A 12,223-nucleotide genomic window follows, 5' to 3' on the forward strand; every position below is an offset into this window, starting at 1 on the left:
ACAATAATTTAGTACTAAACAAACACAATCAAATAAATATTTTTTCGTTAGGTTCAGAATGATTTCGGCGAAATTGCATACACAAATTTTCACTTGTCCTATATGGCAAGATGAGCGTTGCTATTTAAGCCAAGATCGCAAGTTCTGCCTATTCGGCACGACATTATATATTATAGGGGTAGAAGGTTGGTAGACAGCAACCGTCCAGGGAGGTACTACCGTCCTGCCAAGTGAGTGTAAAACGAAAGCCTGTAATTGTTTTACATGATGGTAGGATTGCTGGTGTCCTTTTTTCTGTCTCATGAACATGCAAGATTTCAGGTACGTCTTGCTACTTCTACTTACACTTAGATCACACTACACATACATGTACAAGCATATATATACACACACCCCTCTGGGTTTTCTTCTATTTTCTTTCTAGTTCTTGTTCTTGTTTATTTCCTCTTATCTCCATGAGGAAGTGGAGCAGAATTCTCCTCCGTAAGTCATGCGTGTTGTAAGGAGCGACTAAAATGCCGGGAGCAAGGGGCTAGTAACCCCTTCTGTATAAATTACTAAATTTGAAAAGAGAAACTTTTGTTTTTCTTTTTGGGCCACCCTGCCTCGGTGGGATCCGGCCGGTTTGTTGAATTATATATATATATATATATATATATATATATATATATATATATATATATATATATATATATATATATATTTATATTTAGAGAGAAAATGAGCGAACGAACGGATAGCTAACTTCAAAATTAGCTAGTTTTCTAGGTTTAAAGCCTATCTACTACACGAGGGTCATCAAGGCTGCAAGTTCCTATTCGTTACCGGTCAGGAATAACATGAAATGTATGACTCTCCCCTATATTCCTCTCCAAGTGTATATCCACTGCTTCCGGTGTATATATATCGAGAGACTGCAGAATATATACAGTATGTTGGATAAGTTAGTTTACCGCGTTTAAAGCCTATCAACTGTGCAGGGATCATTAAGAAAGCATGTAACTTGTACACACCAACACTCAAGAATACCTTAATCCGTTACATTGCAATGAAACTATATATACACCGAGAGAAATACCTCACTGTATATACACAAACACATTTCACTGTATATACACAGAGATAAGCGCCTCTCACTGTATACACACACACAAACAAGTACCTCTCACTGTATATACACTGAAAAATAAACATCTCTCGCTGTACACACACACCGATATAAATATATATATAATTCCCTTTTGTACAATGGTATGTCTATATATACATTTCTCGAATTTCAGATAACGTGCTGGTTTACGGAAGAACGAATTAAAAGGTATGTTATGTCGTGTTTAAGTTGAGCTAAGTTGGTGAAGTTATCTCTATGATACTGTCTTAAAGTTGCCACAGCCTGACAAGTTATTAGAGTGAGCCTCCACCGTGCTTTGCGCCGAATGACCCACCCGGATTTTGCGCTCCATGAAATGTAATACCATCCATTAAAATTGAGCCAAGGTGTGTCAGTTAGCTAGTTCAATATTCCTTATGGTTACGTTGTGTAACTTTACGTTCTTTACGTTGCTGGTAAGTTAACTTTAACGCACGAATGCTGAAGACTGTGCTAAGTTTGCTGCTGTATTATTATTCTTGCACCAGCCAGACCTCCATCTAGAGTGTACGTCCAACATATTGTACTGTGTACATGTAATCCCGTTTTTTCTTGCGCTACTGCTCACAGGATGAGCTCACAGGATGAGCTCACAGGATGAGCTCACAGGATGAGCACACGGGATGAGCTCACTGGATGAGCACGGGGAGCACAATAAACTAGCGCTACTCACTACTACGCAATACACAGCCGAGTATTTGTATATTATGCAGAATAAAGTCACAAGACCGTAAGCTGGAGGAGGAAAGTAACAGCGACATTTCGGTCAGACTTTGTACCACTGACAAGTCACACTGACTTACCAGCACTCCAAATTGGACCGAAACATTGCCATTACTTTCCCCTCTCCCAAGTGCGGGTTATTTGTGTATTTGCACGCGCCAGACGTACACCTCAGTGCGAAACGTTGCTCCACTAAACAGTCGTACGTTTGCTTTCACTTACACATGCTGGCAATTTAAAAAAAAATAGAGAAACACATTTTTCCAATCTATGTTTGTAATATAAGACAGAGATGATCATAACAGTGGCGGTCATGACGTAACAAAATCAACAGCATAAAGGCAGATCTTTTTTCAAAGAAAACTGAATTAGAATTAAAATAGAGAAAGTTAAGGAATTATGAGGACTCAAGAGAACGATGTGTGGATTTTCTATTTTAGAAAGTGACAGTAGTTATAACTAGTGAATGTGATCCTAAACTCACATAGATAATACAGTAATAAATATTTGACTGGAGTTACCTAAAATAAATCTAAAAACAAAGGATTTATATATAGTTATTTGATAATAGCCAAAAAATTTAAGTCGTGTGCTTCTTAAGGATGAAAAAAATACAAGAAAATGTTTTCAGTTAGGTAAATATTCATTAAAATTACTGTGTATGAAGAAGGGATTAAAGTGGAAGCGAAAGCGAATGGCAGTGCTTGTAAAATGAAGGAATTCTGGGATCTGTCAGGAGCAGGCTCAACAATGGTCGTGGTCATTCACAACTATACACACTGAAAATGAAACATACATACACACACACACACACAGTTCCGAGTATATTACCTAAGGCGTACATCAGTCGAAATGTTGCAGGCAACACGAGACTGACAAATTTAAGATTAGCGTTCAGGAACCCCAACAAGGAGACATTTACGACCCTATACACAGGTTATGTCAGGCCCGTCTTGGAGTATGGAACCCACATTTGAAAAGTAAGTCAAGCTGGAAAAAGTGCAAAGGTTTCCATCGAGACTATTCCCAGAGTTATGAAGTATAAGAAACGAGGAGAGACCACAGGAGCTAAAACCTAATGGCATTAGAGAACAGAAAGACCAGGGGTGACATGATTACGACGTACAAAATACGGAGAGGTCGAGAAGTGGATCTCGGGCACACTTGAGTACAGATATAAGTTTAAAATACAGTCACAGGGATGTTAGGAAATACTTCTTCAGCTTTAAAGTGGTCAGGAAATGGACTGACGTGGACAGCGTAGTCGAAGCAAGATTCATACACAGCTTTAAGAACAGGTATGACTGGGCTCACGAAACCAGGAGTGAAACCCTGGTGACCAGCGAAGAGGCGGGGACAGGAGCAGAGACTCGACCCCTGTAACCGAAAAATAGATAAGCACACGCTCTAACTCCCCCATTAATCCCCCTCCCCTCCCCTCCCCTCCCCTCGACACACACTTAAAAGCAAAGATGCAAAGCGAAAAGTTGTGAAAAAAAATCCTGTAAGTAAAAAAATAAATACGCAATGTGATAATCTGAAGGAAAAACATAACCCAGACGATAACTGTTGAAAACTAGAGGAAGTTGTCTGTCTTTTAATAAAACCTGCAGCGTCACTTATTATCAACCTGATGACAAGTATATATGTAACTGTTAAACTTTGTATGTGGGAATGTCTGGGAGGGGGGGAGGGGGGAGTTTGGAGGGGGGGAGTTTGGAGGGGGGGAGTTTGGAGGGGGAGAGAGAGGGGGAGGGGGAGAGAGAGGGAGAGAGAGAGAAAGAAAGAACGATACATAGCTGAGCGTGTCTGTACGTATGTGACCATGGTGGGACATGGGTGAATTTTCTCGGACTTGGGTGAGCGGAGAGAGCGAAGTAGGGCGTGGATGAACATGATAGGAGTCTGGTGGAAGGTGATGAGGCATGAGTGAGTGCTTAGAGAACACAATATGGTAAATGTAGCAATGGCCAGGAAAATAACAGTACCGATTATGAGAAATTTCAGAACAAGAGAAGCGTCACCAATGACGGTACTTTTCAAACCACATGTGCTCTCACGACTTTAGTATCGTACTGTGCTCACAGCATCATTCAAGTCAGGAGGGAGAGCTGCTGGTAAATGTACACGAGGTCTTATACTGCCCAGAGTCGATAAAACTTATAAACTATTGCGAACTCTTCACAATACAACACCTGGATTGTACTCTCTGAAATAAAGAAGAGATACCTGATTATATATAATATATATATATATATATATATATATATATATATATATATATATATGTTGCAAGTGTATGGTGTATGAGGTAGGTTACTGCAAGCAGTGAAGAGTTTTTACGATGATAGTGAGGCTCAAGTTAGAGTATGTAGAAAAGAGGGAAATTTTTTCCGAGTAAAAGTAGGCCTTAGACAAGGATGTGTGATGTCACCGTGGTTGTTTAATATATTTATAGATGGGGTTGTAAGAGAAGTAAATGCGAGGGTCTTGGCAAGAGGCGTGGAGTTAAAAGATAAAGAATCACACACAGGGTGGGAGTTGTCACAGCTGCTCTTTGCTGATGACACTGTGCTCTTGGGAGATTCTGAAGAGAAGCTGCAGAGATTGGTGGATGAATTTGGTAGGGTGTGCAAAAGAAGAAAATTAAAGGTGAATACAGGAAAGAGTAAGGTTATGAGGATAACAAAAAGATTAGGTGATGAAAGATTGAATATCAGATTGGAGGGAGAGAGTATGGAGGAGGTGAACGTATTCAGATATTTGGGAGTGGACGTGTCAGCGGATGGGTCTATGAAAGATGAGGTGAATCATAGAATTGATGAGGGAAAAAGAGTGAGTGGTGCACTTAGGAGTCTGTGGAGACAGAGAACTTTGTCCTTGGAGGCAAAGAGGGGAATGTATGAGAGTATAGTTTTACCAACGCTCTTATATGGGTGTGAAGCATGGGTGATGAATGTTGCAGCGAGGAGAAGGCTGGAGGCAGTGGAGATGTCATGTCTGAGGGCAATGTGTGGTGTGAATATAATGCAGAGAATTCGTAGTTTGGAAGTTAGGAGGAGGTGCGGGATTACCAAAACTGTTGTCCAGAGGGCTGAGGAAGGGTTGTTGAGGTGGTTCGGACATGTAGAGAGAATGGAGCGAAACAGAATAACTTCAAGAGTGTATCAGTCTGTAGTGGAAGGAAGGCGGGGTAGGGGTCGGCCTAGGAAGGGTTGGAGGGAGGGGGTAAAGGAGGTTTTGTGTGCGAGGGGCTTGGACTTCCAGCAGGCATGCGTGAGCGTGTTTGATAGGAGTGAATGGAGACAAATGGTTTTTAATACTTGACGTGCTGTTGGAGTGTGAGCAAAGTAACATTTATGAAGGGATTCAGGGAAACCGGCAGGCCGGACTTGAGTCCTGGAGATGGGAAGTACAGTGCCTGCACTCTGAAGGAGGGGTGTTAATGTTGCAGTTTAAAAACTGTAGTGTAAAGCACCCTTCTGGCAAGACAGTGATGGAGTGAATGATGGTGAAAGTTTTTCTTTTTCGGGCCACCCTGCCTTGGTGGGAATCGCCCAGTGTGATAATAAAAAAAAAAAAAAAAATATATATATTATATATATATATTATTATGGGGAAGTGGAATAGAATTCTTCCTCCGTAAGCCATGCGTGTTGTAAGAGGCGACTAAAATGCCGGGAGCAAGGGGCTAGTAACCTCTTCTCCTGTATATATTACTAAATGTAAAAGGAGAAACTTTCGTTTTTCCTTTTGGGCCACCCTGCCTTGGTGGGATACGGCCGATGTGTTGAAAGAAAGAAAGGATATATATATATATATATATATATATATATATATATATATATATATATATATATATATATATATATATATATATATATATATATATCGGGAAGGTACTTGAAGGACTGGTCCCTAACCTGCACACTACTATACTGTTTGCTGTAATGTTAAAATCCCTCTAGCCATTTTTGCAGTTCTTTTTGCACACATTTTGTGCACTATAACACCATGATCGCACAAATCAAAGTATTTGGCAAAGGACTGTGCACTCTTCCTCTGGAGTGAAACAAAATGTGGAATAAACCCAGTGAAAAACAAGAGGACCAGGAGTTCAAGAAGAGAACATTGTCAACATCAGTGGCCCGAAGAATTTATTTTTTATATAAAAATGTGATTTTGCACAATTTTTAGCTAAAAATCCATTATTTTAGAGTAAAAGATTTTTCGGCCTACTACCAACAGCTATCAGAAGTATTACCGGAATGAAGACGAAAGTTATTAAGAGGAAGCTGGACTACAAGTCCTTGGTCAGCTGGTTTTATCTACGTTTAGATTTTAAGATTTTATGGCTAATTTACTGTGCATCCTATAGCCACTCGGTGGAAGGTAGCGCAAGAGCACATGGATACACAATTTATGTACTCGAATTCTAACAGGGTAAATTGGAGTCTGTATGGATTTATATCCACAACTGAGCTATGAGTTGCATGCAAATTTAGGATATTTGCTTAATATGTCTGGTATGTTATTTTCATTAAGATACCTTGACATACTACAAAGGCTATTAACTCTATCTCTATATTCCTCAATAAGTGGATAATTAAACACACACTGTTAAAGAAAGTGACCATCAGACTGACCACATACTTTGCATTTAGTTTTTATCTCTCTCTCTCTCTCTCTCTCTCAAACTGCCAGAAATGCTTGTAACCAACCCTAAGCTTGGCTACAACATTAGTCAGTCTGCTGAAGAAGACCTCAGTAGGAGGGTCGAAATATACAGACCAACTTATCTCCGTGTGGGTTATTATCGACTGACAAGTATTCATTGCACTTTTATTGATATGTTTACATTGCAAACTGCCTCATCAACGTATTTATCTACGTTCATATTATCATTGTGGATGATGGATCCACTCAGGCTTCTAACAGTATTCCCATTACAGTTTCATTATTTACTACAGTTTCCTCCAGGGTACTTTCTTTGGCTGCCTTTTCAACTTTATCATGAAGGAATAATTTATGAGATAAATCCATAAAAATTGCACAATAATTAATTTCTCTCTGATTTTCGAGTATCTATACTTGGATTCTCCAATGTACATGTCGATCATTATGCGAGTCAAGAGCCTTCAGTGATGACAAAATAAGTAACAATTTAAGTCAAGTTAACCTTCCTGCCATTAGGATGGCAAACAATTGAGTTTACAGTGTACTGTAGAAGCCCAGTTGTTAATTCTTATGCCTAACTTAACAGGGTTGTTAGTTATTATTTAGCAAGTGGTAACAAGTGCAGATGCAGCCCTGCCAGAAAACACTTGTTTGGATCCCTCAAGCCCCTCCCAAGAAACTCATCACTAGTATTAACTTTCCAAAATCACTTGCAAAGACAACTGCTCAGTGATCATGTTCATCTGTTCCATTCACTGTTTGTTTTAATACTCGTGTCTGTGTCAGTCTTATTATGTCCATTCGTCCCTACGAAACTTTCTCGAACGAACGAAAACACACACACACACACACACACACACACACACACACACACACACACACACACACACACACACACACACACACACACGAAACCTCCCTCTCCCTGACGGGAAAGAGTCAGTTAGGATGGACCACATCATTAGTATCTATTGCCCAAGATCTCGTTAAGGTGACCATAGCTTCTTCCTCTCACCACTACCCCTCCCAACTTACCTTCCCGTATCCCTCCAGCTCACTCTCCGTAACCTATCCCCCCTCACCGACCACTCCCATGATCCCTAAACCGCCTCATTCCATCCCATTTCCCTCCCCACAGCATGCTTTCTCCATGTAGTTTTACACTCCATCTATGTTCACTCCCTCAATTATTCTTGCCCTCTAAACCCCTCATCACTACAGCTTCTTCAGGATTATATGTAATTATCATCTGCACTTCTTCCTCTCATTGTACCTTCATCCTCTCAACATTTCTTTCATTCCTTAATCCCTCTTCCCTACCACACATACGTTTGACCTATGAGGAGAGACAAAGAAATCCAACAAGACGACTTTATAAGATATGTGACCCCAAAGGAGATACATTTACGACCTACAAGATACTCAGAGGTACTGAGATGGCAAGTAGGGACAAACTCTTTGAAAGGAGAGGACCAGACAATATGGGAAATGATTGGAATTTAAAGAAGAGTGTGCTATTAAGACGAGAGGAAATACTTCTTTAATTCCAAGGTGACTGGGAAGTGGAACGAACTGCAAGAGGAAGTGGTACGATACAGCAAACTGTATGTTCCTTGTGGGTTTAGCGCTTCCCCATAATATATAAGGTGGGATCCCACGAGGCTATAAATGGGTGAAGAAAAAGAAGGCAAAATACCGTGGCTGGGACAACACACAAATAATCCCCACATAAGGAGCACTGCAGCATGCCTACTGGCCCATGCTAGGAAGGTCCTAGTCACCTACTGGTCCAAGCCAGTCAGCTCCAAGTCACACCCACTCATGTATTTCTCTAACCTACTTTTAAAACTACACAAGGTTTTGGTTTCAATGATGTTACTTGGGAGCTTGTTCCACATCACACAACGTAGCAGTAAGAGCCTGGTTGATCAGACCCTGATCCACCATGAAGCCTGGTCTCAGACAGGCCGCGGGGGCGTTGACCCCCGAAACCCTCTCCAGGTAAACCCATCCGCAACTCTATTACCAAACTAGTGATTTCCTATATACTTTATAAATCTAAATTTTCCCAACTTGAACCCACTGGTGAGAATCCTGTATTGGCTGGATATTTTTTAGCACGTTATTTACATCCCCCCTTTTTTATTCCCGTTTTCCATTTATACACCTCAATCATATCCCCCCCTAATTCTACGTCTTTCTAGTATGCAGATTCAGAACCCTTAGTCTATCCTTGAAGGAAAGATTTCTGATGCATGTGATCAACTTTATCTTCTTTCTTTCTACGCTTTCCAGTGCATTTATATACATTTTATAATACGGTGACCAGAACTGTGCAGCATAATCTAAATGAAACCTAACCAACGATATATAGAGTTGAAGAATAACCTGAGGACTCCTGCTGTTTATACTTGAGGTGAAGCCAAGAATTCTATTAGCTTTATTGCGAACATTTAAGAAAAGAACATAAGAAAGAAGGAACACTGCAGCAGGCCTACTGGCCCATGCGAGGTAGGTCAGTCTTCCACCGGCTTAAGCCAATGATACAACCTAGTCAGGTCAGGTCACATTCACTTATGAAGGTGCACGGCATCAGACCTAGTAGCACAAGCTAGTCACGTCCAACTCACACCCACTCATGCATTTATCTAACCTATTTTTAATACTACACAACGTCTTAGCTTCTATGACGGTACTCGGGAGTTTGTTCCACTCATCCACAACTCTATTATCAAACCAGTGCTTTCCTATATCCTTCCTAAATCTGAATTTTTCCAACTTGAAACGCTATTTACATCCCCTTTATATACTCCCGTTTTCCATTTATACACCTCAGTCATAACCCCCCAATTCTACGCCTTCTAGGGAGTGCAGATTCAGGGCCCTCAGTCTATCCCCATAAGAAGGATTTCTGATACATGTGATCAGTTTTGTCATTCTTGATAAGACACATGTGCAACAGTGTCTTAATTATGAAGGTAAACTGAAGAAGCCTACACAGGTTTCTTCAGTTCGCCTACTGTATAGGCGAAACGTTTCGGTATAAAGATACCTAACTGTTGCACATATGTCTTACTTATCAACCTGTCGGTATTATATACTATTCTCATATTCACTTCGTCATCCTTCTGTGTTTTCCAACACATCTATATCCGTTCTGTAATCTAGAGACCAGAATTGCATATCATAATCTATATGAGGCCTTTCCAAGGATATACAAAGTTGAAGCATAACCTGAGGATATTGTATTTATACTTATTGATACGAAGCCAAGAATTCTATTAGCTTTATTGCAAACACCAGTACACTGCTGTTCTGGCTCCAGTTTACTGCCAACCAGAACTTCCAAATATTTTACTTTCAGAATGAGATCTACATTATTCAGTTTACAAGTGCCATGTTACTCTCTCCCAAGGCTCACAACCATACATCTGTCTACATAGGAGAAAAACGTTTAGGTCCGATTTAGACCATTAACTAGTCACAGTGGTTAATGGTCCAAGTCGGACCGAAACGTCGTCATAAGTTTCTTACTCTTATATACGGGTTATTCTGTATAGGAATGTGTGAAATCAGTCTTTCTGATAAGGAGGCCAGGAGTCAAGATTCTACTTTCTACTATAAACTGGGGAGTAAACACACCATACACAGTTTTAGGGATATATATGACAGGCCCCACTAGGCAAGATACCTGTGAAACTTATCGAAGGAGGGCAAGATCTTCAGCAAGTAACCAGAGACTCGACCCCCCTAGTATTACACACACACACACACACACACACACACACACACACACACACACACACACACACACACACACACACACACACCCACACACACACAAATACACACAAATACACACCAGGAGAGAGGACTCGACCACTGCAACCAAAAATAGGTGAGTACACACACACCTCTGTGGTAACAATCATTGCATTGTTCAGAGTGTGAAGAGAAAAGGGAGAAAGTAATGTAAAGATGCCTCTCAACAGGTCCTCACGTTTACATAAGAAAGTGGAGAAGTAAAAGAAGGGTACAGGAGAGAGGGAGGGAAGGAGGGAGGGGAAAGGAGGAATCAGGGGAAAGTAGAGTGAAGGATTTGCAAAGGGAGGAAACAATAACTGGGAGAAATGGAAAAAAAAAAAACATGAAGGGGAGAGAATAATTTAGGGAAGAGAAGACAAGCAAACGACAGAGAGAGAGAGAGAGACTCGCACACTTAAGGAGCATAGCAAGGAAAGAAGAGGTGAGATAGGTGAGGAAGATAAGTTAATAGCACGGCAATAACGGTATACTTGGAGGGTACCTGGAGTGTGTTCCGGGGGTCATCGCCCCCGTGGCCCGGTCCATGAGCAGGTCTCATGGTTAATCAGGCCCTGATCAACCAGGCTGTTACTGCTGGCCGCATGCAAACCGTACGAACCACAGTCCAACTGGTCAGGTACTGACTTTACGTACCTGTCCAGCTCCCTCTTGAAGACAGCCAGGGGTCTATTCACCCCTTTATGTATGCTGGAAGGCTGAACAGTCTTGGGCCCCTGACACTTATTGTGTTGTCTCAGCGTACTCATGGCACCCCTGCTTTTCACCGCCTGCCGAGTCTTTTGCTTTCGTAGGGAGTGATTTCTGTGTGTAGCTTTGGGATTGGTGCCTCTAAGATTTTCCAAGTGTATATTATGTATCTTTCTCGCCTGCGTTCCAAGGAGTACAATTCAATGAACTTCAACAGTTCCCAGTAATTTGGGTGCTTTACTATACTTGTAAGTGCAATGAAAGTTCTACATATATTCTCCAGGTCTGCAATTTCGCCTGCCTTGAAAGGGGCAGTTAGTGTACAGCAATATTCCAGCCTAGGGAGAATCATCACTGGCTTGACATCCCTAGTTTTGAAGGTTCTCATTATTCATCTATCATTTTCCTAGCAGATGTGGTAGACATTATTTTGATCTTTGAAAGTGAGATTCTCTGACATTATCACTCTACGGTCCTTCACAATAGTTTTTCACTCTAGTGTGTGGTCGCAATTTGTTTCATACTCCGATCCAGTTTTTATTTCCTCGAGTTTTCCAATTGAAATTATTTTTATTAAACTTCATATTGTTTTGTGAGGCCCATTTAAAGACTTGGTTAACATCTACTTGGAGACTTGCAGTGTCCTCGATGGATAACATTGTCATCCAAATTCTGGTATCATCAGCGAAGGAGGACACAGTGCTGTGGCTCGCATCTTTGCCTATGTCAGATAAGAGGATGAGGAAAAGGATGGGAGAGAGTACTGTATCTTGTGGAACAGAGCTTTCCACTGTAGCTGCTCCTGACTTTACTGTTTACTATTACTCTGTGTTTGGAGGAAATCAAGTTACACTCCAGCGAGTCTAGTTACTGCAGTGTTACTGTAACATACCTGTTGTAACAGTTACAATAACACTACACTACAGTAACACTACAGTGATGGTGGTAGTTAATTAGGTGGTCATGGAAGCAGATGTATTTTTGTACAAAAACAATGGAGTTATTTAAATGGCTAATATTAATGAGACAATCCGTATAAATAAATCTAAATATATGAAAAATTCTAGAGAAAATAACGGAGTTCCAATTGCCAAACTTAAACAAGTTAGAAAGCTCTATAAACTATCTGATGGAAAATGTTTAAGTTGTAAGCAAAACAAA

The 12,223-nt window shown here is 40.7% G+C and overlaps 1 protein-coding gene across 2 annotated transcripts in view; it reads left to right on the top strand.

Moving 5' to 3' along the window:
* fj (four-jointed box kinase) overlaps positions 1-12,223 on the top strand; it is a 531,076-nt gene that overhangs the window by 267,176 nt on the left and 251,677 nt on the right. Inside the window, exon 3 of one of the 2 annotated variants that reach the window (XM_070098782.1) lies at positions 1,284-1,318. The exons of the other annotated variant lie outside the window; for it this stretch is intronic. The gene's annotated coding sequence lies outside the window, so the exon portion shown is untranslated. The remainder of the gene's footprint in view (positions 1-1,283; positions 1,319-12,223) is intronic. 2 annotated transcript variants of the gene reach the window in all.

The sequence above is a fragment of the Cherax quadricarinatus genome, chromosome 64 (assembly GCF_038502225.1).
Source record: "Cherax quadricarinatus isolate ZL_2023a chromosome 64, ASM3850222v1, whole genome shotgun sequence".
Classification (NCBI taxonomy): domain Eukaryota; kingdom Metazoa; phylum Arthropoda; class Malacostraca; order Decapoda; family Parastacidae; genus Cherax; species Cherax quadricarinatus.